This window comes from Hyperoodon ampullatus (genome assembly GCF_949752795.1).
Source record: "Hyperoodon ampullatus genome assembly, chromosome: 18".
NCBI classification, from domain to species: Eukaryota; Metazoa; Chordata; class Mammalia; order Artiodactyla; family Ziphiidae; genus Hyperoodon; species Hyperoodon ampullatus.
This window is the reverse complement of record NC_136931.1, coordinates 40,758,476-40,786,259: the sequence shown is the minus strand read 5'-3', so window position 1 is coordinate 40,786,259 and position 27,784 is coordinate 40,758,476. Positions and strand designations below refer to the sequence as shown.

At 44.8% G+C, this 27,784-nt stretch overlaps 2 pseudogenes across 2 annotated transcripts in view; both read left to right on the top strand.

Moving 5' to 3' along the window:
* The first annotated feature begins 5,346 nt into the window (after nt 1-5,346).
* The window catches only part of LOC307066770 (zinc finger protein 541-like), a 59,162-nt pseudogene continuing 36,724 nt past the window's right edge, over nt 5,347-27,784 (top strand). The window contains exon 1 of the transcript in view: nt 5,347-5,785. The product of the transcript in view is annotated as a zinc finger protein 541-like (transcript). The remainder of the gene's footprint in view (nt 5,786-27,784) is intronic.
* The window catches only part of LOC307066200 (zinc finger protein 541-like), a 31,321-nt pseudogene continuing 9,847 nt past the window's right edge, over nt 6,311-27,784 (top strand). The window contains exons 1-7 of the transcript in view: nt 6,311-6,359; nt 9,703-9,946; nt 11,607-12,059; nt 12,383-13,471; nt 15,467-15,525; nt 15,733-15,892; nt 17,109-17,439. The product of the transcript in view is annotated as a zinc finger protein 541-like (transcript). The remainder of the gene's footprint in view (nt 6,360-9,702; nt 9,947-11,606; nt 12,060-12,382; nt 13,472-15,466; nt 15,526-15,732; nt 15,893-17,108; nt 17,440-27,784) is intronic.

The window sequence follows — 27,784 nt, the reverse complement described above, 5'->3', positions numbered from 1 at the left end:
CGATGCAGGGGACACGGGTTCGTGCCCCGGTCCGGGAAGATCCCACATGCCGTGGACTGGCTGGGCCCGTGAGCCATGGCTGCTGAGCCTGTGCGTCCAGAGCCTGTGCTCCGCAACGGGAGAGGCCACAACAGTGAGAGGCCCGCGTACCGCAAAAATAAATATATACAAAAAAAAATAATCTGGGTTTAAGATCTGGTTCAACTACCTGTTAGCTGTGTGAGTGTGGACAAATGATTTACCCTCTCAGAGTCCCTTTTCTTCTCTGCAACGTGGGAGTAATGATAGAACCGACCTCCGGGTCGTTGTGAGGGGTGAGTGAATTAAGGCCCGAAGAGCACTTGGTGTGCTACCTGACAAGGAGAAAACGCTTACAGTTTTACTTTATAAGATGTTGCTTTATGTTACTTTTAAGTAATGCTTTATGTTTTATTTTATTTGCTTGTTTTTATAGTCGGGAGGTGAAGGAGATGGGTTCTTTTCCCCTTGGAGTGCTGGGAACACTTTAGAGCAGCACTGTAGAAGAAACTTTGGAATTGGCAGAGAAATTCACTTTGCCTTAAAATATAAACTTCTGTCATCCACATTCCCTTGTCTGCAATTTAGAATTCCCAGAAGCTCTGAAAATACTGAGGTGGCTCAGACCTCTTTGTGGCCACACCTGAACTCACATATTGCTCTTTCCTGTCTTTATTTATTCTGTTTACTGTGAGCTGTCAGGGTTTCAATGCAGGAAGAATGATTTGGTCACCAGGTGCTGCCCTGGACCCACTGGCGGTTACTTACAGTGTGGTGTATGCATTGATTTACCTTTCTGAATCCCTCAGATTGTGAATTCTGAAACTCACTTGGGTCCCGGAGTTGTGGTACAGGATTTCAGACCTGCAGTGAACTTTACTTTGAGCCCCCTCAGTAGGCTACTTAACACAGACACACAGGTGGACACATAATGTGACACTCAGACATTACACTTGCAGCTAGTCTATTCCATTGCAACATGAAAGGTTTCAAAACAGTCGAAACCTATGGCCTAGGAAACTAGCCCAAACTCCAGTTATTCTAGGATCCACTCGATTTATCAGTGAGTCGTCAAGCGTTTATTAAATGTCTCGCTATGGACAGAATTACGCGTGATAGCCCAGAATGGAAACAACCCGAATACTCATCAGCAGATGAATGGATGAAGAAAATGTGTTCTATCCACACAGTGGAATAGTGTTCATCCATAAAAGGGAATAAAGTGATGATATGTGCCCCAAGGGGGGGATCAAACTCGAAAATGCTATGCTTAGTGAAAGCAGCCAGACAGAAAAGGCTGCATATTGTTTGATGCCATTTATGTGAAATGGATGGCCCTCTCCATACTTTGCATACGTCATAACTTTTTGTTGAAAAACTGGACATTTTGAATATTATAATATGGTACCTCTGGGAATCAGATTCTCCCCCGCACCTCCACCCCAGGCTTTGCTGTTGTCCAGTGTGGGTTCTAATTGTTTGTTCGTTTAGTGACTTCTCTAGGCTATTTTTAGAAAGACTGTATTTTTTGTCACGCGTGGTCAGTGAAGTCTCTCTTCAGAGATTTGACAGAGATTTCCTTAAGTGTCCAAAGAGACATTTGACAGAGATTTCCTTAAATGTTCAAAGCAAAGCAAACAAACCCCACATCAAACAACTCACAGTCTCTGCAGTTGACATCTGGGTGAGTGTTGGGACAGGCCTTCAACATTCAGCAGGCAGCTTACAGCTTACATCGGGTCTTCATTGCTGTGCGCAGGCTTTCTCTAGTTGCGGCGAGCGGGGGCTACTCTTCCTTGCGGTGCACGGGCTTCTCATTGCGGTGGCTTCTCTTGTTGCGGAGCGTGGGCTCCAGACACGCGGGCTTCAGTAGTTGTGGCACGTGGGCTCAGTAGTTGTGGCGCACGGGCTTAGTTGCTCCGCGACATGTGAGATCTTCCCGGACCAGGGATCGAACCCGTGTCCCCTGCATCGGCAGGCGGACTCCTAACCACTGCACCACCAGGGAAGTCCAATAGCTCTTTGCTTTTTATTGCTGGATAATATCCCATTATATGATGTACCGCAGTTCGTTTATCCATTCTTCTGTTGAGAGACATCTTGGTTGCTTCCAGTTTTTGGCAGTTATGAATAAAGCTGCTATAAACATTTGTATGGACATAAGTTTTCAGCTTATTGGGGTGGATACCTAGAAGTGCGATGGCTGGATGGTATGGTAAGGCCCTGTTTATGTTTAGCTTTGTAAGAAACTGCCAGTGTGGAGCCCTTTCAGAGCCCTTGTTCCCCAAAGCATCTCACTCTCCAGCTTTTCTCCCTGGCTTTCAGTGCTGTCTGTTGTCGGCCTCAGTTAATATCCTTTGCCCCAGGCTGCAGTGACTGGTTGACTGCCTTGAATGTTTTTGACAAATGCCTTCCCCATGGCCACTCTCTGCTCTGAGCAAATTCTGAGTTAGACACAACTCAGAAGGCAACTCCCAAAGGCAACACCTTTTCATTAGACCTTCCGAAGCTATTTGACAGGTCAGGACAGACAGCCTCAGTTCTTTGAGAACAAGGTCCTGTCTGCTCCCTCCCACACCAGGAACCCACAAGAGAAGGGGGGTGCTGTCTTCAGAATCACTGCTGAGCTGGAGAGTGGGGAAGCGGGGGTGGTTCATTCACCTTTCGATAAGTGTTTGCTTGGTTGCTGTGAACCTTACTATTTTCCACAGTTCAGACAAGGTAGATTGTTTTCACTGTTTCTATGCTGGCATGGGTGGGAAGTTTTTAAATTAGTAATTCAAGCTTTTTACCCTTATAGGTCTTTTCAGATATTCTGTCTCCTCGAGTCAGTTTTGGTAATTTATATCTTTCTAGAAATCTGTCCGTTTTTGTCTGAGTTGCCTAATTTGTTGGCATGCAGTTGTTCATAGTATTCCTTTACAATCCTTTGAATTTTGTAAGATCATGAGTGATGTCCCTTCTTTAATTTCTGATTTTAATATTTTGACTCTTTTCTCTCTTTTTCTTTTTAGGATCAATTCTACTAGTTTACATGTTACATAGTTTATTCCTTTTCTCTGGCGGTTACGGTTAGATTCTTTGAGTGTGAATACTTAAAGTATGAAGTGAATCTTCATCTTTCTTTTTGTTTTTACTAAATGATTCAAAACCTGTGGTAGTGTTTGAGCCAAAGTCTACAAGGTACAGTCTTATGCCTTGTCTGGAAAAGTCTGTGTAGACTCTTGAATCCTGGTTTTCCTGTGCATTGAGTTCTGCGCTGACTCCTGCCTTTCCTCAGTCTGCAGGTGGTGGTAGTCCTTGTCTTCTAGCCTCGTTTCTGTTGAGAAGTTGTAAATGATCTGCCTGGTCTTCCTGGTAGTCTTTAGGGTTTTCTCTTGGTCTTTAGGGTTCTGCAGTTCTGCTTGTGTGTCGAGGAGTGAATTCATTTTTTTTTTTTTTTGTCCTGCTCTGGCCTTGCAGTGCTTGTTCATGATTAACTATATACCTTCAAGAATCATATCTTTAAGTCTGGAGCCCTGTGTTTCCGCAGTTCTGGAAATCCCTCCGCCATCCTGAGGTACCATGTCTTCTCCATCCTCTCCTCTTCCCTTTCAGGACCCCTTTTAGGCATATGTTGGACTTTTGCATTTGCTTCTTCATTTGTATTTTCCATTTGTTTCTCTGTCTGCACTGAATTCTGGGGGAGAATTATCTTCAGATTGCTCTGCCCGTTCATTATTTGTCTCTTCAGCACTGTTTATCTGCTGTTTAACCCTCCCAGTGAGTTTTAAATTTACAAGTCTTTCATTTCTAGAAGTTTCATTTGTTTCTTTTAAAAAATGTCCTTGCCCCTTGTGTCTTCTTCTTTTCTCTGCTAGGTTTTGTTGTCTCTCGTCCTGTTTTTAACTAGTTCTTGTGATGCTTTTCAAGGCTTGTGTGCGGTGTTTTTCTTTCATTTATTTAGTTTTCCTGTGGATGGCTTGGCTCTTCCAGGGTCCCAGGTCTCCCTTGCCTGTGAACTCAAGTCCCTGTTTCCTTTTCCATGTGTTTGTTACAACCTCAGGTCCCAGCCTCCAGGGTAGTGCTCTTTAAGAGAAATATAATATGAGCCATGTATATAATTTAAAATTTGCAAATAGCCACATTAAAAAATAAAGAGGTAGATGAAATTAATTTTAATAACATATTACATTTAAGCCAGTAGATCCGAAATATTATCATTTCAACATGTAATCAATATGAAAATGAATTATTTGGGGTACTAAGTCTTCCAAATCCAGTGTATTTGACACTCACAGCAGGTCTCAATTCGGGGCCACATTTCCAGTGTGTCATCACCACATGTGACTGGTGGTCACCATATTGGATGACAGTTCCAGGCCCTGTATTGGAGTCTGACTTTCCCCTTGGGCCAACTTGTGCTCGCACCTGTGGCTTTGAGTTTCCTCATTGTTGCTGGCACTTGGGGTCTTACCTGTCTCTTGAGCTTGACTCTGTATTAAAAATGGTCTTTTCTCATATCTCTATGTGTTTATAGTTGGAGAAAGAGGTCAGTTTAGTCCACCATGTTGCCAAAATCCTTTCATTTATTCCTTACAACCATCTTTTTTTTTCATCTTCTTCTTCTTTTTTTTTAATTTTTATAGGGGTATAGTTGATTTACAATGTTGTGTTAGTTTCAGGTGTACAGCAAAGTGAATCAGTTATACATATACATATATCAACTCTTTTTTGAGATTCGTTTCCCACATAGGCCATTACAGAGTATTGAGTAGAGTTACCTGTACTATACAGTAGGTTCTTATTAGTTATCTGTTTTATATATAGTAGTGTGTATGTCAATCCCAATCTCACAATTTATCCCTTCCCCCCACCATCCCCTGGTAAACATAAATTTGTTTTCTACATCCATGACTCTACTTCCGTTTTATACATAAGTTCATTTATATCCCTTTTTTTTAGATTCCACATATAAGTGATATCCTATGATATTTGTCTTTCTGTGTCTGACTTACTTCACTCAGTATGACAATCTCTAGGTCCATCCATGTTGCTGCAAATGGCATTAGTTTGTTCTCTTTTATTGCTGAGTAATATTGCATTGTATATATGTACCACATCTTCTTTATCCATTCCTCTGTTGATGGACATTTCGGTTGCTTTTTCCTTACAACCATCTTATGATGGAGGTACTCTTACGCTCATTTTCCAGATGAGGAAACTAGGGCTCATGGACCTTAAGTGACTTGCCCAAGGTCATGTGGCTGTTAAGTGGCCGAGAACAAACCCCCATACAGGTCTGTTTGAATTCCAAGTCCACGCTCTATCCACCATGTGTGTTGCCATCTCATAATTGTGATTCGTCCTCGTTCATTCTCAGGAAATAAACACCACCAAGAGCTCTCTCCTCCCTGACTCCTTACACAGCCTTGCTTGTCTAGAGAGTAGCTGTTGGCTGAGACCTGGTAGTGGAGAGCCATGGACCAGTGCAGCCTGGGGGACAAGGGCACCCTTCCATCCGAGATGCACCTCCCTTCGTTTCCCGAGAGCCAGGCGCTCAAATGCAGCGACACCCTCAACCGGGATCTGGGGCCTGGCTCACGAGACCTGCTGTACGACGGCCTGAGCCACTTGGACCTGGACCCCAGCCTCCTGATGCCTGACGCGCCCAGCAAGATGCTGGAGGACAACTTGGATGCCCTGTCCGTGTATTCAGGGAAGGACAGTGACTCCATGAAGCCGCTGGTGGAGTATGCAGATCCAGAATCTCAGACTGCCTTACGATAATACCCACTCTGCTTTCCCCCCAGAGTGCCAGCAGTAAGAAGCAAAAGAAGAAATGAAAGTAAAAGTACTTTGCAGGCTGGGAAGCACTGGACAGATGGTAGTGATTTTTACCAATACTGTTAGAATACCTTCCCACAGTCCATTGATGCAGTTCTAAGTCTTTCTCTTCCGCAGCGGAGGAGCAAAGGGAGAACTAGTGGAACAGTCAGAGACGTTGGTTACATCACCTTTTGGTTTACCTTCAGACTTCCGCCATAGGATAAATTTGATTTTTGTTTTTAACCCACTTCATGGGTTCTTGGGTAAGTTGCTTAGACGAGTTGACTTAGAGCTCCTTCGTATTTATAATCACACCACATGCATGGAAGGCCACATCCGGAACAGCCCTGCAGAACAAATGTCAATGTTAATTGGGATCAGCAGCTCAAGAACTGTCCTGCATACTCGCTAGAATGAAAGACTGCCGAGGCCCGCACTCCACACAATGTAGACAAGCCGGTCGCCTTGTCCCCGTGTTGGAACCATGGCTAAATGTGAAATCCTAGAAACCAAGGCCATCCTTGGTATTGCAGGTGCTGGGCCAGGCCTGGTTACAGTAATTAAGGTTCTCAACCTGAACCACAAAAATTACCTAAAAATGCTGCTAGGGTGAGTACGTGTGCGTTTTGCTGGGCAGAGAAACTGTGATATTTCACCAGATTTTCATATGGGTCTGTGCCCCCCAGTGAATGTTACAAAGCATTAATCTAGTTCAATTTTTCCTAATTTGTTTTAAAGTTGAGGATTTTTTTTTTTGGTTACCTTATTAAAAAAAATCCACTGAATGTTAAATTTTAACTCTTTACACTTCTCTAACTTAAATTCAGATTCATACAAATGGATATGCTTATATATTTTAATTAGAAAGTGATATAGATTTATATAGAAAAGTTAGAAAATAAAGAAAAGTAATAACAATTAAAATCCCCACCATGGCTCCCACACGTGGATTTTTAAAAAACGTAGGTGAGGCCACTAGGGTACACATGGTTTTGCAGGGATGTATTAAGTGTCTAATTCATTTGAAGTTTCTAAAACTTAGTGAGTCTGCTTTCTTATATGAAGGTAGACTATTCGGTTGTCATTGTAATGGTTATTGCATTGTATTGTCGGACCATATTCTTGCCTGATAGACTGTTACAGTGGATCTGTGAATAACTTTTCCATTGACTTTTCTCTTGGATGAGTTCTTCGCACATATTCCTCCGTGTAGGCTTGCTGGTCGGAGAACACACACAGTTTTAGAGCTTGTGCACATGCTTTCTGGGAAGAGCAAGTGGCTTCCCGGGCCAGTGACTCAATGTGCCTGTTTTTCAGTGTCCCTGCCAATTTCTTTGAAACCACATTTTGTTCTCTAGTTTAACAGTTGCTTTAATAAGCATTTTATTTATTTATTTATTTTTAGAGAAAAACTTCTGTTTGTTTATTTAGGCTGCGTTGGGTCTTCGTTGCTGCACGCGGGCTTTCTCTATTTGTGGCGAGCAGGGGCTACTCTTCTTTGCTGTGTACGGGCTCTTCATCGCGGTGGCTTCTCGTCGCAGAGCACGGGCTCTAGGTGCACGGGCTTCAGTAATTGTGGCACGTGGGCTCAGTAGTTGTGGCTTGCGGGCTGTAGAGTGCAGGCTCAGTAGTTGTGGCGCACGGGCTTAGTTGCTCTGCGGCATGTGGGATCTTCCCGGACCAGGGCTCGAACCCATGTCCCTTGCCTTGGCAGGCGGATTCTTAACCACTGTGCCACCAGGGAGGTCCTAATGAGCATTTTATTTTATTTTATTTTATTTTTATTTATTTATTTTAAATACTCATCTTTTTAAAAAAAAATTATTATTATTTATTTATTTGGTTGCACCAGGTGTTAGTTGTGGCAGGCAGGCTCCCTAGCTGTGGTATGCGAACTCTTAGTTGCCACATGCATATGGGATCTAGTTCCCTGACCAGGGATCGAACCCGGGCCCCCTGCATTGGGAGCGCGGAGTCTTATCCACTGTACCACCAGGGAAGCCTTCTAATGAACATTTTAAAAGTAAGTTATCAAGGCAAGGACTTTCCCACATGGGAGTCCTATTTTCCCTCATTTAAACTGTTAGAATCATTCGACCACTCAACACAGCAGCTTTTCCTATGAAGAAGATGTAGACCAGACAGGTTAAGTGACAAATGGCCAGAGACGGAGTTGGGATGAGAGTCGAGGTTCCTTTCTGCTGTGTCTCTCAAGCTACATCTCAGCCACAGAGAATTAGCCTTTGGGGTCCTTTAGTGCAGTATGCACGCCCTGACCTGTTGGATTCTTGGGTCCAGCCTCTGCTGCATCCTAGATGAAGGGCAGTTTTTAAACTTGCTATCACGTGAGGCAGTCTAATCCATCTTAAGGGGTAGAAAAATCTTCCATGATTCATCCATGCAACAGTTACTGTGTGCCTACGAGTACAGGAATGGGAATCCCAGGAGCTAGGAACACAGCAGCAAGCCTGCAGAGTTCTTAGGTCTTGTATCCACTGTCCTTACGTTTCTAGTGATTTAAAATCAGCTTCCCTATACTTTTTTTTACACATCTTTTTACTATAAATTTATTTATTTATTTTTGGCTGCATTGGGTCTTCGTTGCTGCATGTGGGCTTTCTCTAGTTGCAGCAAGCGGGGGCTACTTTTCGTTGCAGTTCACGGGCTTCTCATTGAGGTGGCTTCTCTTGTTGCGGAGCACGGGCTCTGAGCGCGTGGGCTTCAGTAGTCGTGTCTCGTGGGCTCTAGAGCGCAGGCTCAGTAGTTGTGGCGCACGGGCTTTGCTGCTCCGCAGCATGTGGGATCTTCCTGGACCAGGGCTCGACCCCATGTCCCTTGCATTGGCAGGCGGATTCTTAATCACTGCGCCACCAGGGAAGACCCTCTTTTTACCTTTTATTCATCAAATCTAGCTCTGCCCCTTGTAGCAAGACAGAAGCATCCTGGCCCTTCAGCTACTTGAAGACATCTCCCTCTCCCACATGGACATTCCCAGTCTCTTCACCTGTTCCTCTGATGAGGTGATTCATGGAAATACCTTTTATCATTTACCCAAGAAGTACATAAACATGGAAAATTCAGATAGACAGGAAAAGGAAAATTAAGTTGATCCATGATCCTACCAATCAATCCCATTGTGTTTGTTTGTATTCAAATTTATTTGTCCCTTCTAAAGACTAGATCATTCCGTTTTTCAGCAATCCTCTTGTTACTGGCACAGCACTTAGTGGTATGGCATGAACATCCTTTCACGTCATCAGATATTTTCCTACAGTTTTATCTTAAATGCCTGCGCCATAGACCATTGAGACCAGAATACAGTCACCCACCTGCCCTCGTGTCAGTTATTAGGTGGTTTCTCACATTTCACCAGGAAAAACAATGCTGCATTTAACTCGCTTGCAGTTCACTGCAAGATCTCCGTTAATTTGTACAGATCTGCCTTAATTTCCTTAATTAAAAAACCCAGAGTGGAATTGGCTGGGAGAAAGGACTTAAACTTTTCTAAGATTTTGCATTGTGCATTTCTGGATTGCACTTGCAAGTGTGCTGTTGATGTTACCGTCATGAAGCCCTGCCTGTCGAGTCACTCTGTCCTGGAAGCACTCAGACTGTTGCTGTCCCCTCCCTTACCCCCCAAGTGTGGCTTGAAGATTGGGTGCTGCCCTGGAGGGGTGGCCTGACCAGGGTCCCTTCTCCGCCTCACCTGGTGCTAAGCCTGGTATTCTCTGCGAGTGCGGCTGCTGAAGTTGGGGTTCTCGGCCAACGCCCTGAGTTGGACTCAGCTGCTGAAGTTGGTCCGAGGGTGGTAGAGTGCTTCCTCCCGGGCTCCGATGTCCCCGGAGGTCATAACCTGTGCTTTCTCCCTCTGTCTAGACCTGGGGTTAGGCGTGGTGAAGGTGCCCAAAGAGGCTAACAAAGGAGGCAGGGCCACGTCTGGGAGCACAAGGAAAGGAAAGCGGCAGCACAGTTCCCCACAGAACACACTCCTGGACTGCAGCCTCTGCGGGAAGGTGTTCAGCAGCGCCAGTTCTCTCAGCAAGCACTACCCGACCCACAGCCAGGAGAGGAGACACGTGTGCAAAATCTTCAGCAAGGCCTTTAAGCGTCAGGACCACCTGTATGTAGGAGTCTGGTCGGGACGTCTGTTCAGGGGGCTAATGGGGGCTGGGCGTGTTCCTGGTTCTTTTGCATCCCCTCCCATCCACCTGCACCGCCCCCCACCGTCAGGTGTCCCAGGTGTGTGCAACCTGTTCTCCTCCCACGGCCAGTGTTTGTGGGGGGCAGGGCCTACACTGCCCCGGACAGCCAGCCCTCCCCAGCCTCCAGATTCACTGCAGTGAGGAGAGTGCCGCTGCGATTTGCAGACAGGACCCTTGTGCTTTAAAAACACACTCCAGAGGCTATTTTGTCATGGAGGGAGTTTGGCTAACTCTGTAGAGAAATTTTCAGAGTCCCTGGTAGGTGTCTGAGCAGAACAGATACGCACTCCATGAGGAATATACGTTGGGATAACACCAGGGCTTAAGGGGTTCTGAGATGCCTGTTTCTAGAACATGGCAATGGACTGTTCACTCTTTTTTTTCCTTAATTCCCCCTTTTATTAACTCAGTTTTTTTTTAAACTTGACTTTAAAAAACAAGGTCAGTGTAAGAGGAGCAGAATCCCATTTGTTCTTCATGTCTTAGAAATGATAAGCTTTTCTTGCTGCCGAGGGAGGAGAGACAGACTTTCAAACTGAGAGACTGGTACGTGGGAGTGGACGATCCCTTGCATGTTTACAGCTCGCCCAGCCTTGACTGAGGCTTCGATGAATCCCGCTTTCATTGTATCCTCTCCCCTCTCGCCATTAAGGATGGGAAATGGTTTACTCCTGTCACAAGCTGGTAATAGTTAGGGCTAGAAAGTGGGTCTCCGGATGCGCTCTCTGCTGCTTCCCTCAGATGGAGGCCAAGGGTCCCTGTTCGGGAAAGGGTTTCATTATTTACTGGGTCCAATTGATTAGAACCATACGGAGTAGGATTGTTGGGAACCCAGAGGGTGATTTACCCATTTGTTTATATTTATAATGTATTAATGCAGGTATAAGTATGATGTAAATATAATACATACTTGCATTCTTTTATATTTGCAGAAATTATAGGCAAATTTGGCTTTTTCTTTTTCTTTCTTTTTTTTTTTTTTTTTTGCTGTCGGGTTCCCAGGTCACTGCCTAGAGGACTCCTGTGGGAAGGCAAAGACTCCTTTGTTCAAGGAAGGATCATCCCCAAGTTAGCATTTCCTCAAGTGCGTTCTCAGAACTCTGCATCTCTGGTTCTCGGGGATGCTAAATGTGTCTATTTAAAAAAATGGTTTTGTGGGCAAATAAGTTTGAGAGACATGGAAAGTTCAACAGATCTCTCTTTATCTGCTCTGTGGCTTTTCAGTTTGCTACTAGGAACCTCCAAGAAGTAAAGAGTGTTTTTTCCAAACTTATTTGCCAGCTGGGCCCAAGTCCTCAGGGAGCAACCCTGGAGACTTGTGTTCCTTAGGAACCCACTTTGGGGAACTGTGACTTGGCTCCCACTGATTTTTTAAATCTCAGATTAGGGGTTTGCTTAGGGGTGAGGGCAAGAGCTCCCCCTTCCAGACGGCTTTGGCCTTAGCAGGGGTCTTTCCTCATAGGGTCTGAGCACAGTTTCTGAGTTGCGATGCTGCTGCCCCCTGGGGACACGCCTGGGTTCCTGCAGTTAGTGACCCACGCCGAGACACCCGCTAACTTTCTCCTCATGTGATTCCAGGACTGGGCACACACTCACTCACCAGAAGACCAAGCCCTTTGTGTGCAGTGCGCAGGGCTGCAGCAAGAGCTACTGCGACTACCGCTCCCTGCACTGGCACTACGAGGTCCAGCACGGCCTGTGCATCCTCAAGGACACCCCCCGGAGGAGGAGCCCTGCGGGAGCTCACCCCGTGCGCACGAGGTGGCAAGCCAGCCCGCACCCGCGAGCCTGTGGTCCCTGGTGCCCCCGGAAGCCCCATCCCCCAGCTCCCTCTTGCCCAACCGAGATCTCCTGTGCTGTATCATGAGCAGCATCGTCTGACAGAAGACCCCTTCTCCCGGGCCAGCCCTGGGAGGGCCTTCAGACAGCGGCGAAGGGAGGAACACGGCCTGTTCCTCCCTGCCCTCATCAGGGTCCTCCTTCTGGGGCCCAGCCAGCACCCCGGCGGCCCCAGGAGCCCTGGGCACTGAGGTTCCCTAGGAGCCCCGGCCCCCACGGAAGGAGCCGGGCACGGACGTGTTCACAGCCATCCACTCGTGAGCAGCGGAGAACAGCGGCCCAACGCAGCTGAGCCGGAGCTGCCCCTGCTCCAGCCCCCATCATCCCTGGAGGGCTGGCCCGAGGGCGCTCCCCTGCCCGCCTGCCTGCCTCTGTTGCATAGCCAGACTGTCCCCGCCAGTTCCCAGCCATCAAGCCACAGTTTCCAGTGGCTCCGAAACCTGTCGGACAGCCCTAAGAGCAAAGGAAACAGTATGTTTGTCGTCCACAAGCCCTCTGCAGTTCTGTCCCGGTAGGGCTCCGAGCCTGGCCCCGGGCTCAGCAGCGACTCCCCTGCGGGGGAGCCCTCACCCAGCTGGGGCACCGGTCTGGAGGACATGCCGCCCTTCCCTCCCACGCTCCTGAAAGCACAAGGGGAGGCCTCGGTTGACCCCAGATATGTTAGAACCAGCGGAGAAGACGACTCCTGGGCTTCCAAGAGGCGCAAGTTCGACTGCGACTCCTCGTGGCAGAACCCTGGTGAGCCTGGCCCCCAGGACAGCCCAAAGTCCAGCGGCCTCCCGTCGGAAGCCACGCCGCTCTTCCGGCAGCTGTTTCTGAAGTCTCAGGAGTCTCTGGTGAGCCACGAGCAGATGCAGGTGTTCCAGATGATCACCAAGTCCCAGCGGATCTCCTCCCACACCCAGGTGCCGCCGCCTCCTCCCAGCTTCCCACACCCGACAGCAAGCAAATTGCCCTGAAGTCACTGCAGGGGCCATGGCCACAGTAGCCCCCGCCTATGGCGCCCAGTGTTGACTCTCCATGCTGGCCCCATGAAGCCTGAGCAAGAGGGATCCCTAACCCGCAGGAGAAAATCCAAACCTGCTTTCCCCACAGAGGCCTCCCCCAGCAGAGTGAACCCAGACACAAAGGGAAGACCAAAAGTGGCTGATGCTCCACCTGCCTTCACAGCGTCGTCCCTGGACCCTCCTGGGAACCCAGACATCTCCTCTCTGGCCTAGCAGTTGAGATTCTCGAAAGGGACCTTGGACGTGTGGGACATCTTCTCCCCCGGGGCCCTGCGTCAGACCCTGTTCGGAGGAGAGGAACCATCCAGAGCCCACCTCACAGGGAAGCAGGCTCAGGCTGAGAATGGCGCGGCTTCCGGGGCCACAAAAGGTGAAGAGGGCCCGGCCTGCTCCAAGGGCCGAGGATACAGGCTCATCTCTGGCAACTCCAGGGCCCAGCACTTTTCAGGCTTCCGGAAGGAGAAGGTGAAAATGAATATGTGCTGTGCGGCTTCTCCAAGCCAGGTAGCCATGGCCTCGTTCTCGTCGTCGGCCGGGCCTCCAGCGGATCCTCCCTGGGACTCCAAGTCCAAGCTGATGATATTCAACAGGATCCAGGTACCAGGGCCCTCTCACGGGACCTAACCATGCGGGAGGCAGAGTGTCGTCCTTACCTGTGTCCGTGTTTCTGACTTGTCCAGGCACTGTATATAACCTCAGCAAATCGTCAGATGCAGTTTGTTTACAGAGGGGGGAATGAAGGTCCAGAGAAGTGATGGTTCCTTCCATCACCCTCCGCCCTGCAACACACACACACAAAACAGAACAGGGCTTTAGAGTTGTCAGAGACACTTTGCATCATGTTTCTTCACTAAACTTTTTCTATTTGCTTTCGTTCTGCATTTCGCTTCCTTTTGGATTTGCCTCCTTCACTTCTTCAGAGAATGTAAAGGCACAGCTCCTTTGCCCTTGATATTTGTTCGTGAAATGCTGTGTCTATTCTGGTTGTGAATCACAGGTCCATAAGTCCGACTTGTCCCCTGCTGCAGGCCTGGCGCCGGTCCGCCCTTGTGGAGCAGCTTGGGTCCTCCCACATCGTGCCCACGAGGTCCTGGGCGCAGAGAGCTTGGCCACGTCTCTTCGTGCTGTTCCGAGGTCCAGCATCCTTCCTGTCACACCACAGCTACCTCCTCCTCTTTTTTTTTTCACAGCTTTTTTTTTTTTTTTTTTTTTTTTTTTTTTTTTTTTTTTTTTTTTTGCGGTACGCGGGCCTCTCACTGTTGGGGCCTCTCCCGTTGCGGAGCACAGGCTCCGGACGCTCAAGCTCAGCAGCCATGGCTCAAGGGCCCAGCCACTCCGCGGCATGTGGGATCTTCCCGAACTGGGGCACGAACCCGTGTCCCCTGCATCGGCAGGCGGACTCTCAACCACTGCGCCACCAGGGAAGCCCTTCACAGCTTTAATATTCACGTGCCTTCTAATTCGCCATCTTGAAGTGCACCATCCAATTTGTTTAGGAGGTTGTGCACCCATTGCCACTCTTTGCCAAAACACTTTCATCACTGCAAAAACAAACCCCATACCCTTGGTTGTCACCCGCAATCTCTCCATCCCTCCCAGCCCCTGGCAACCATGCATCTACCTTCTGTCTCCATGGATTTGCCTATTCTGGACACTTCATGTGATTGGAATCATAATGCTGCGTGGCCTTTTGTGTCTTTTGCTTCTTTCACTTCACATGATGTTCTCAGAGTTCCTTTGTGCTGTAGCATGGGTCAGACCTTCACTCCTTTTTATCGCTGGTAAGTTGTTCATTGTATGGATACACCCTATTTTATTTATCCATTCATCAACTGATAGACATGTGGGTTGTTTTCACTTCTTGGCCATTGTGATAACGCTGCTATGAACATTTGTATACAGATTATTGTTTAGACATATGTTTTCATTTCTCTTGGGAAATACCTAGGAGGGGAATTGCTGGGCTCTAGGGTAATTCTATTGGAGGAAGTGCCAGACTTTTCCAAAAAGCTGTGCTGTTTTATATCCCTACCCAGAGTGTATGAGGCCTGCAGTTTCTCTGCATCCTCACCAACATTTGTTATTGTCCAGTTGGTTCTTTTGATTACAGCCACCTTAGTGGGTGGGAAATGATAATTTTATTATGGTTTAATTTGCATTTCCCTGATGGCTAATAATCCTGAGCATCTTTTAATGTGTTTATTGGCCATTTGTATATCCTCTTTGGATAAGTGTCTCTTCAGAGTCTTTGCCCATTTTTAAATTGGGTTGTGATTTTATTTTTGAGCTGTGAGAGTTCATTATGTATCACAGATACAGAAATATACATAGTCCCTTATCAGATACATGATTTGCAACTTCTTCTCTTATTCTGTCTTTTCACTTCTTGATGATGTCCTTTGAAGCACAGAAGTTGTACGTTTTGATGAAGTCTAATATGTCTGCCTTTTGTTTGGTTTTGGAGTCATCCAAGAAACCACTGCTTACTCCAGGGTCACCAAGAATTATACCTGTGTTTTCTTCCAAGTCTTATAGTTTTCACTCTTGCATCTCATTTCTGATATGTTGGCTCAGATGTATTTTCATCTTCAGGGTGGAAATATCTACTGGCTCCCCCACCCGATGAAGGAGGAGAACATGCCGGGTGGCTGGTAAGTTCCGAAGCCCCTCAGGAATCCTCTGGTGGCTTTGATGTGCTGGCCCTGGGTGAGCGAGCTCTGGATGCTTCACTCCTGAAGGGGCGAGCACCAGGCCACGGAGAATCGGGGGCATCATCTCCATTTCTTTAGGGTTCGTCCAAAGCTGTCAGAGGATCAGTGTTTGGGGACCGAGTCCCATTCTCCCTTTCTTCCCCACAGTAACCAGCACAATGGTGGTCCCACAGACTGGGCAGAGCCAAGGAGCACTTACGTCTGCAAGAATTGCAGCCAGATGTTTTACACCAAGAGAGGGCTGAGCAGCCACATGTGTTTTCACAGCGACCAGTGGCCGTCACCTCGAGGGAAGCAGGAGCCGCAGGTGAAGGGGCGCGAAGCTGCCATTCATCTCAGGATGGAGCCGTCCTCCTGCGGGGAGCCTGGCTGGGGGCCGGGAGTCAGGGCTGTGCTGCTCTGGAGGGGCCCCTTGCTCCCTACGTACTGTGTCTCTTAAAGGGCTGGCTCTTCTCTGTGTGTAGGTGTGTGGCATGGAGTTTTGCAAGCCACCAAGACAGGTGCTGAGGCCGGAGGGGGACAGGCAGTGTTCCCCGGGAGGCAGGAAGTCCTTGGACAACATGACCGCATCCCCTTTGGTGGTCCCTGTGTTGGTGCCTGTGGCTCCAGCGAACCATCCCCCGGGGAGCAAGGTGGGTACACTTTCTTCCAGCTGCTTTCCAGCTTCCAGTGGGAGCTGTGAGAAAAGCCCCCAAATCCTGACTCCAGAAGGGCTTGATTTGCATGTTCATTCATCCATTCAGCCTCCAGTGAACTTCCTTGTCTCTGGCCCTGTGCTGGGCAGGGCTGGGGACACTGCAGCGACCACAACAGGCCTGCCCCCGTCTCCTGGGGCTCCCAGCCCAGCGGAGTAGATAGACCCATCCCCGGACACTGACCACCCAGAACGGGCCGGGCTGGGAGAGGGAGCTGTAGGAGCCCCGGGGGCACCAGAGACCCTGCCTGAGGAAGGGGGTGTTGCAGCTGAGAGCTGGAGGATGAGGAGGGGTAAGATGGGCAGAGAGGAGGGGAGATTGTGTGGAGGTAAGAGAGAGTGTAGCAAGGTCAAGCCGTCGTCTCTTCAGCCTGTGCTGGAAGACCCCACCTGGAGACGTTCTTGCTGGACCCGGGTACGGGATGCGTGGAGCCCACTGTTTGTCTCCCAGAAGCTGCTGTCATTTTGAGGGCAAAAGGTTTTCCTTTTGTCATGCTGTTGCATCCGTCTGGCCCCCACACTTTAAGTGCCAGTCACTTTAAAAACGGACATGAATTTCCAAAATGGTCTGAGTGAGGGCCTCTCCTTGGGAGGTGTGTGTGCCTGAGAAGGCCCTAGCCTCATATATCACCCGGCTTAGGGTCTGGAGTCTGGCTCAGGCGTGGTGGCCCTGCCTGGCTTCCTGCGCTGAGGACTCTGGGCACGGCCATGCTGGGTGTGCGTCTGGCTGGTCAGTACCCTTTCCCACTCTCAGGCCATCTTGAGGACTGAGCTGTGGGGCCGGTGACCTCAGGTGACCGCTGTGGTTCTGAAGTCTCTTCTTCTCCAGGGACAGGAGAAGGACGGGGAAGAGAGAGACAGCAAGGAGAGCAGCCAACACAGGAAGCGGAAGAGGAAGAAGCTCCGACGGCCCAAGGCACTGCTCATCCCTCCTCCGCCCTCCATGTCTGGGGAGCCGGGCCCGGGAGGATGCCGCCAGAGCTGCCTGTGCTCGCCCGTGTTCCTGGTGGACCGTCTGCTGAAGGGACTGTCCCAGTGCCCTGCCTACACGCCGCCCCCGATGCTCAGCCCCATCCGGGAGGGCTCTGGGCTGTATTTCAACACTCTCTGTTCCACATCTGCCCGGGCCCGTCCCAACAGGCTCATCAGCGCCATGCTTGGTGAGTGAGCTTGATCACCCCATGATAGGCCTGCGGGGGGCCAGACCCACGCCCCCTGTAGAATTTGGTCCAGCCATTCCCTCTGGCCTACGCTTGGGTCTGGTCTGGGGGTCCTGTTGCTGTTTAGAACTATCCCAGGACCATCTGGGACCAGCAGCCTTCTAGGTGCTTATAATTTTGTAGCCAGAAAGAAAATAGACGCCATTTAGCCTAACCACCATTCTGCCTGCCCTTTCGAGTAATTGTTTAAACAGCTTTATTGAGATATAATTCACATGCCATATGAATCACCCATTTAAAGTGTACGGTGATTTTTTAGTGTATTCTTAGGATTGTACACCCATCCCACAATCTAATTCTAGAGCATTTTCATCACCCCAGATGATTATATCCACGAGTGGTTACACACAGGCCCAGGGCACAGGAGCTGTAGCCCCCAGCTCCTCTGCCCTGGGCAACCACCAGTCTACCAACCTAGTTTTTCTATGGGTCTCCCTATTCTGGACATTTCATATAATTGGGATCGTACAATAGGTGACATTCTGTGTCTAGTTTGTTCACTTAGAATAATGTTGTCAAGGTTCATCCATGTTGTACTATGCATCAGTGCTTCATTTCTTTTTATGGATGAATGATATTCCATTCTCTGGAGAGACAACATTTTATTTATCCATTCATCAGTTGAGGGGCATTTGGGTTGTTTTCGTCCTTTGGCTATTGCAAATAGTGCTGTTAAGAACATTTATGTATAAGTTGTTTTTGGACATAAGTCCTCATTTCTCTTGGGTATACAGCTCAGAGTGGAATTGCTGGGTCAAAGGGTAACTATGTCTGACCGTTTAAGGAACTGCCGGACTGTTTTCCAAAATGGCCGGGTCATTTTAAATTTCCAGCAGCATTGTATGAAAGTTCCAGTTTCTCCACATCCTTGGTAACACTTCTTAGCTGTCTTTTTCATTATAACCATCCTAGTGCGTATAAGTGGTAGCTCATTGTGGGGTGTTTGTTTGTTTGTTTTGCGGTACATGGGCCTCTCAGTGTTTGTGGCCTCGCCCGTTGTGGAGCACAGGCTCCGGATGCGCAGGCTCAGCGACCATGGCTCTCGGGCCCAGCCGCACCGCAGTAAGCGGGATCCTCCCGGACCGGGGCACGAACCTGCGTCCCCTGCATCGGCAGGCGGACTCTCAACCACTGCGCCACCAGGGAAGCCCCCTCATTGTGGTTTTGATTTACATTTCCCAGATGGCTAACGATGTTGAGCATCTTTCCATATGCTTATTATCCATTTGTATATCTTCTCGGGAGAAATGTCTGTTCAGATCCTTTGCCCATTTTTTAAATTGAATTCTTATCTTTTTATTATTGGGTTGTCTCAGTTCCTTATATAGTCTGTATGCAAGCCCCTTATCAGATATATGATTTGCAAATTCTCTCCAATTTTGTGGGTTGTCCTTTCATTTTATTTATGATATGGTTTGCAGTACACAAGTTTTTAATTTTGATGAAGTCCAACTTATTCTTAGGCCTGCGATCAATCTTTAGTTAACTTTTATATACTGTATGAGGTAGGAGTCCAAATTTATTCTTTTGCATGTATGTATCAGTTCTTCCAGCACTTGAAAATACTGTTCTTTTCTCATTGAATTGTCTTGGTACTTTGTTTTGTTTTGTTTTCTTTTGTGGTCCACGGGCCTCTCACTGTTGTGGCCTCTCCTGTTGCGGGGCACAGGCTCCGGACGCGCAGGCTCAGTGGCCATGGCTCACGGACCCAACTGCTCCGCGGCATGTGAGATCTTCCCAGACCGGGGCACGAACCCATGTCCCCTGCATCGCTAGGCAGACTCTCAACCACTGCGCCACCAGGGAAGCCCTGTCTTGGTACCTTTGTGGAAAATCAGTTGACCATAAATGATTTGAGATGTTTCTTCTTTTTTAATACAGGCATTTTACAGCTATAGATTTCCTTCTGAACATTGCTTTAGCTACATTTTGTAAGTTTTAGTATGTTGTGTTTTTATATTCATTCAGCTAAAGTATTTTCTAATTTATCATTCCACTTCTTGTTTAATACACTGACTATTAAAGAGTGTGTTGCTTAATTTTCACATACTTGTGAATTTTCCAAATTGCTGCCTTTTATTGATTTGTAATCTAATTCTCTTGTGGTCAGAGAACATACTTTATTTCTTTCTCAATTTAATTTATTTAATTTTTTTTTTATTTGTTTCCCTGTGCTGTGCAGTTTGCAGGATCTTAGTTCCCCCACCAGGGATCGAACCCATCCCCCCTGCAGCGGAAGCGTGGAGTCCTAATGACTGGACCGCCAGGGAATTCCCTTCAATTTATTGTAAAATTTAAAATTTATTGAGGCATGTTATATGGGCTAGAATCCGGTCTGTCTTGAAGAATGTGCCATGTGAGTTTGAGAAGAATGTATTCTACTGATGTTTGGTGGAATGCTGTATTTTGTCTGTTTTGTCTAGTTAGTTTCAATTTCCTTGTTGATCTTCTGCCTAGCTGCCCTATCCACTGTTGAAAGTATTGAAATCTCCAACTGTTATTTTTTAATGGTTTATTTCATCCTTCAGTTCTGTCGTTTGTTGCTTGGTGTATTTTGGGGTTCTGTTTTTAGGTGTGTATATGTTTGTAATTGTCACATCTTCCTCACGGCTTGACCTTTTACCATTAGGATGTGATTGTGACTTCATTTGTCATTACTACAATAATTTTATCATTATCTCTGGTAATATTTTTTTGTTTTAAAGTCTAATGTGCCTGACATTAGTATAGTCATTCCATTCTCTTTTTTGGTTGTTGTTTTCTTGGTATATATTTTTCTCTTCTTTTACTTTCAGCCTATTTGTGTCTTTGAAAATAAAGCATGTTACCTCTAGACACCATTAGTTGGATCATGTGTTTTTTTATCCAGTCTTAGAATCTCTGCCTTTTGGCTTGGTTTGTTTAATCCATTCTTGTTTAATGTTATATTGATATGGTTGGATTTACATCTGCCATTTTGCTTTCTATTTTCGATATGTTACATGTCTTTTTCTCCCTCTGTTCCTCCTTTCCTGCTTTCTTTTGTATTAAGAGAGTATTTTCTAGTGTAACATTTTAATTCTGTTAATTTTTCACTTTTTCTTAGTCATTTCTTAGTGGTTGCTCTAGGACCTAAAATATATGTCTTATCAGAATCTGTTAGGATGTGTAATAACTCACTAACAATGAAATGTAGAAAGACTGCTCCTATCTAGCTCTCTTCCTTCTAACTCTTTTGCTATTATATGTGAGAGACCCAGTAATACCTTACTGGTCATGTTTATTGCTTTATATACTTTTATTTCGTGTAAAAACACTGAGAGAATAAAGGAAAGCAAGCATGATTTATAGAGGTTGTTATATTAACCTTCTTATTTACCATTTCTGATCTCTTCATTTATTCTTGTGGATTTGAGTTACTGTCTGAGGTGATATTCCTTTACTCCAATGCAGCTGTGCTCCTTGTGCAGTTACTGTCACATATATTATATTTCTATATGTTAGAGGCCCACAATACATATTGTTTTATGCAGTTATTTTTTAAGGCACTTAAGAAAAGAAAAGAAATATGTAATCATACTGATTTTTATAGTTACCCATATTTACTAGCGCTTCGCTGTTTTTTTTTTTTTTGGTTTGGATTCAAGTTACCATCTGATGTCATTTGCTTTCAATCTGAAGGACTTTCTTTACTATTTATTTTTATTAGGGATATATAATTCACATACCATACAATTCATCCCTTTAAAGTATAGAATTCAATGGTTTTTAGTATATTCACAGAGCTGAGCAACCATCACTACCATCAGTTTTCAGAAATTTTCATCATCCCCAAAAGAAGCCCTGTACTTATTAGCAGTCCCTCCTTTCCATCCTCCCCATCCCCAGCCATGGGTAACAACTAATCTACTTTGTCTCTATCGATGTGGCTATTCTGCATATTTCCTATGAGTGGAATCATACAGTATGTGGTCCTTTATGAATGCCTTCTTTTAGTTAGCATGATGTTTTTAGGTTTCATCCACGTTGCAGTATGTATCAGTACTTTGTTCCATTTTGCGGGCTGAATAATATTTCACCTTTAATATTTCTTGTAAGACAGGTCTGCCAGCAACAGGTATTCTCAGTTTTTATTTATCTGGGAATGTCTTTATTTTACCTTCATTTTTGCAAGATAATTTGCTGAATATAAGATACTTGGTTGACACTCTTTTACTTTCAGTAATTTGAATATATTATCCCATTGCCTTGTAACCTACATCGTTTCTGTTAAGAAGTTAGCTGTTAATTTTACTGTAGTGCCCTTGTATGTAACAAATTGTTTTTCCCTTTTTGCTTTCAAGATCATATCATTATTTTTGCTTTCCAGATTTTGCCTATGTTATGTCTGGATGTAGATCTCTTTGTGTTAATCTTTCTTGGAGTTTATAGAGTTCGCTGGATATACATATTGTTTTTCATCAACTTTGGGAAATTTTCAGCCATTAATACTTTAAATATTCTGTCTCTTTCTCCCCTCTTTCTGGTACTCCCACTACATATATATTGTTACATTTAATGACATCTCACATTTCTCTGAGGCTCTCTTCACTTTCCTACATTTTTTTTCTCTCTGTTCTTCAGATTTCATAGTCTCCATTGTTCTATCTTCAGGTTTGCTGATCGTTTCTTCTGCCAGCTCAGATCTACTGTTGAGCCTTATTTTGGTTATTGTACTTTTTTAACCCCTGAATTATTTCCATTTGGTTCTTCTTTTTTTTCTTTTTTGACTACATCGCACAGCATGCAGGATCTTAGTTCCTCGACTAGGGATCAAACCCATGCCCCCTGCAGTGGAGGCGTGGAGTCTTAACCACTGGACCGCCAGGGAAATCCACATTTGTTTCTTTTTAAAAAAATAATTTCCATCTCTTCATGGCATTTTCTCTTTGATGAGAAATTTTTATTTTATCTTACTTTAATTCTTATGCATGGGAGCCAGGGGAAGAAGAAGCCCCCATCTCCTTGGGTGCACCTACCTGGGTAGAGCTTCCGTTACAAAGAGCTGGGGGCTAGGTGGGTAAAGGTGGGTAAGGGAGTGGGCCATGGCTCCAGTGCCACAGACTCTCACTGTTCTTCCCAAGATTTAGTAGATTTTCTTGAATGAGTATTTCTTAAAATGCTGTATGCCTTTAGGACAACTTGCATAGACTTTGGCTAACTGTTCTTTTTTTTTTTTTTTAATGATTTTTATCAGTAAATTTGTTGTTTTGCCGAGTTCCTTACTCTACTTTTTCAGAAGTCTTATCCCCCTTCCATGCAATCTTTTTTTTTAATGCAGATATTTTAACAGATTTATTGAGATATAACTAGCATACAAGAAACTGCACATCTATAAAATAGTATTTTTTTTCCTTTATAACAAATTTAATCAGTTATACATATACATATGTTCCCATATCCCCTCCCTTTTGCGTCTCCCTCCCACCCTCCCTATCCCACCCCTCCAGGCGGTCACAAAGCACCGAGCTGATCTCCCTGTGCTATGCGGCTGCTTCCCACTAGCTATCTACCTTACGTTAGGTAGTGTATATATGTCCATGCCGCTCTTTCACTTTGTCACAGCTTACCGTTCCCCCTCCCCATATCCTCAAGTCCATTCTCTAGTAGGTCTGTGTCTTTATTCCTGTCTTACCCCTATGTTCTTCATGACATTTTTTTTTCTTAAATTCCATATATATGTGTCAGCATACAGTATTTGTCTTTCTCTTTCTGACTTACTTCTCTCTGTATGACAGACTCTAGGTCCATCCACCTCATTACAAATAGCTCAATTTCATTTCTTTTTATGGCTGAGTAATATTCCATTGTATATATGTGCCACATCTTCTTTACCCATTCATCCGATGATGGACACTTAGGTTGTTTCCATCTCCGGGCTATTGTAAATAGGGCTGCTATGAACATTTTGGTACATGTCTCTTTTTGAATTATGGTTTTGTCAGGGTATATGCCCAGTAGTGGGATTGCTGGGTCATATGGTAGTTCTATTTGTAGTTTTTTAAGGAACCTCCATACCGTTCTCCATAGTGGCTGTACCAATTCACATTCCCACCAGCAGTGCAAGAGTGTTCCCTTTTTTCCACACCCTGTCCAGCATTTATTGTTTCTAGATTTTTTGATGATGGCCATTCTGACTGGTGTGAGATGATATCTCATTGTAGTTTTGATTTGCATTTCTCTAATGAGTAAAGATGTTGAGCATCCTTTCATGTGTTTGTTGGCAGTCTGTATATCTTCTGTGGAGAAATGTCTATTTAGGTCTTCTGCCCATTTTTGGATTGGGTTGTTTGTTTTTTTGTTATTGAGCTGCATGAGCTGCTTATAAATTTTGGAGATTAATCCTTTGTCAGTTGCTTCATTTGCAAATATTTTCTCCCATTCTGAGGGTTGTCTTTTGGTCTTGTTTATGGTTTCCTTTGCTGTGCAAAGGCTTTGAAGTTTCATTAGGTCCCATGTGTTTATTTTTGTCTTTATTTCCATTTCTCTAGGAGGTGGGTCCAAAAGGATCTTGCTGTGATTTATGTCATAGAGTGTTCTGCCTATGTTTTCCTCTAAGAGTTTGATAGTGTCTGGCCTTACATTTAGCTCTTTAATCCATTTGGAGCTTATTTTTGTGTATGGTGTTAGGGAGTGATCTAATCTCATACTTTTACATGTCCCTGTCCAGTTTTCCCAGCACCACTTATTGAAGAGACTGTCCTTTCTCCACTGTACATTCCTGCCTCCTTTATCAAAGATAAGGTGACCATATGTGCATGGGTTTATCTCTGGGCTTTCTATCCTGTTCCATTGATCTATCTTTCTGTTTTTGTGCCAGTACCATACTGTCTTGATTACTGTAGCTTTGTAGTATAGTCTGAAGTCAGGGAGCCTGATTCCTCCAGCTCCATTTTTCGTTCTCAAGATTGCTTTGGCTATTCGGGGTCTTTTGTGTTTCCATACAAATTGTGAAATTTTTTGTTCTAGTTCTGTGAAAAATGCCAGTGGTAGTTTGATAGGGATTGCATTGACTCTGTAGATTGCTTTGGGTAGTAGAGTCATTTTCACAATGTTGATTCTTCCAATCCAAGAGCATGGTACATCTCTCCATCTATTTGTATCATCTTTAATTTCTTTCATCAGTGTCTTATAATTTTCTGCATACAGGTCTTTTGTCTCCTCAGGTAGGTTTATTCCTAGATATTTTATTCTTTTTGTTGCAATGGTAAATGGGAGTGTTTCCTTGATTTCACTTTCAGATTTTTCATCATTAGTATATAGGAATGCTAGAGATTTCTGTGCATTAATTTTGTATCCTGCAACTTTACCAAATTCATTGATGAGCTCTAGTAGTTTTCTGGTAGCATCTTTAGGATTCTCTATGTATAGTACCATGTCATCTGCAAACAGTGACAGCTTTACTTCTTCTTTTCCGATTTGGATTCCTTTTATTTCCTTTTCTTCTCTGATTGCTGTGGCTAACACTTCCAAAACTGTGTTGAATAAGAGTGGTGAGAGTGGGCAACCTTGTCTTGTTCCTGATCTTAGTGGAAATGGTTTCAGTTTTTCACCATTGAGGACGATGCTGGCTGTGGGTTTGTCATATATGGCCTTTATTATGTTGAGGAAAGTTCCCTCTATGCCTACTTTCTGCAGGGTTTTTATCATAAATGGGTGTTGAATTTTGTCGAAAGCTTTCTCTGCATCTATTGAGATGATCATATGGTTTTTCTCCTTCAATTTGTTAATATGGTGTATCACGTTGATTGATTTGCGTATATTGAAGAATCCTTGCATTCCTGGAATAAACCCCACTTGATCATGGTGTATGATCCTTTTAATGTGCTGTCGGATTCTGTTTGCTAGTATTTTGTTGAGGATTTTTGCATCTATGTTCATCAGTGATATTGGCCTGTAGTTTTCTTTCTTTGTGACATCTTTGTCTGGTTTTGGTATCAAGGTGATGGTGGCCTCGTAGAATGAGTTTGGGAGTGTTCCTCCCTCTGCTCTATTTTGGAAGAGTTTGAGAAGGCTAGGTGTTAGCTCTTCTCTAAATGCTTGATAGAATTTGCCTGTGAAGCCATCTGGTCCTGGGCTTTTGTTTGTTGGAAGATTTTTTTTTTTTTTTTTTTGTGGTCCACGGGCCTCTCACTGTTGTGGCTTTTCCCGTTGTGGAGCACAGGCTCCGGACGCGCAGGCTCAGCGGCCATGGCTCAAGGGCCCAGCCGCTCCACGGCATGTGGGATCTTCCCGGACCGGGGCATGAACCCGCGTCCCCTGTATCGGCAGGCGGACTCTCAACCACTGCGCCACCAGGGAAGCCCTGTTGGAAGATTTTTAATCACAGTTTCTATTTCAGTGCTAGTGATTGGTCTGTTCATATTTTCTATTTCTTCCTGATTCAGTCTTGGCAGGTTGTGCATTTCTAAGAATTTGTCCATTTCTTCCAGGTTGTCCATTTTATTGGCATAGAGTTGCTTATAGAAATCTCTCATGATCTTTTGTATTTCTGCAGTGTCAGTTGTTCCTTCTCCTTTTTCATTTCTAATTCTATTGATTTGAGTCTTCTCCCTTTTTTTCTTGATGAGTCTGGCTACTGGTTTCTCAATTTTGTTTATCTTCTCAAAGAACCAGCTTTTAGTTTTATTGATCTTTGCTATCGTTTCCTTCATTTCTTTTTCATTTATTTCTGATCTGATTTTTATGATTTCTTTCCTTCTGCTAACTTTGGGATGTTTTTGTTCTTCTTTCTCTAATTGCTTTCGGTGCAAGGTTAGGTTGTTTCTTCGAGATGTTTCCTGTTTCTTAAGGTGGGATTGTATTGCTATAAACTTCCCTCTTAGAACTGCTTTTGCTGCATCCCATAGGTTTTGGGTCGTCGTGTCTCCATTGTCATTTGTTTCTAGGTATTTTTTAATTTCCTCTTTGATTTCTTCAGTGATCACTTCGTTATTAAGTAGTGTATTGTTTAGCCTCCATGTGTTTGTATTTTTTACAGCTCTTTTCCTGTAATTGACATCTAGTCTCATAGCATTGTGGTCGGAAAAGATACTTGATACAATTTCAATTTTCTTGAATTTACCAAGGCTTGATTTGTGACCCAAGATATGATCTATCCTGGAGAATGTTCCATGAGCACTTGAGAAAAATGTGTATTCTGTTGTTTTTGGATGGAATGTCCTATACCTATCAATTAAGTCCATCTTGTTTAATGTATCATTTAAAGCTTGTGTTTCCTTATTTATTTTCATTTTGGATGATCTGTCCATTGGTGAAAGTGGGGTATTAAAGTCCCCTACTATGATTGTGTTACTGTCGATTTCTCCTTTTATGGCTGTTAGTATTTGCCTTATGTATTGAGGTGCTCCTATGTTGGGTGCATAAATATTTACAATTGTTATATCTTCTTCTTGGATCGATCCCTTGATCATTATGTAGTGTCCTTCTTTGTCTCTTCTAGTAGTCTTTATTTTAAAGTCTGTTTTGTCTGATATGGGAATTGCTACTCCAGCTTTCTTTTGGTTTCCATTTGCATAGAATATCTTTTTCCATCCCCTTACTTTCAGTCTGTATGTGTCTCTAGGTCTGAAGTGGGTCTCTTGTAGACAGCATATATATGGGTCTTGTTTTTGTATCCATTCAGCCAATCTGTGTCTTTTGGTGGGAGCATTTAGTCCATTTACATTTAAGGTAATTATCGATATGTATGTTCCTATTCCCATTTTCTTAATTGTTTTGGGTTTGTTATTGTAGGTCTTTTCCTTCTGTTGTGTTTCTTGCCTAGAGAAGTTCCTTTAGCATTTGTTGTAAAGCTGGTTTGGTGGTGCTGAACTCTCTCAGCTTTTGCTTGTCTGTAAACGTTTTAATTTCTCCATCAAATCTGAATGAGATCCTTGCTGGGTAGAGTAATCTTGGTTGCAGGTTTTTCTCCTTCATCACTTTAATTATGTCCTGCCACTCCCTTCTGGCTTGTAGAGTTTCTGCTGAGAGATCAGCTGTTATCCTGATGGGGCTTCCCTTGTGTGTTATTTGTTGTTTTTGCCTTGCTGCTTTCCATATGATTTCTTTGTGTTTAATTTTTGACAGTTTGATTAATATGTGTCTTGGCGTATTTCTCCTTGGATTTATTCTGTATGGGACTCTCTGTGCCTCCTGGACTTGATTAACTATTTCCTTTCCCATATTAGGGAAGTTTTCAACTATAATCTCTTCAAATATTTTCTCAGTCCCTTTCTTTTTCTCTTCTTCTTCTGGAACCCCTATAATTCGAATGTTGGTGCGTTTC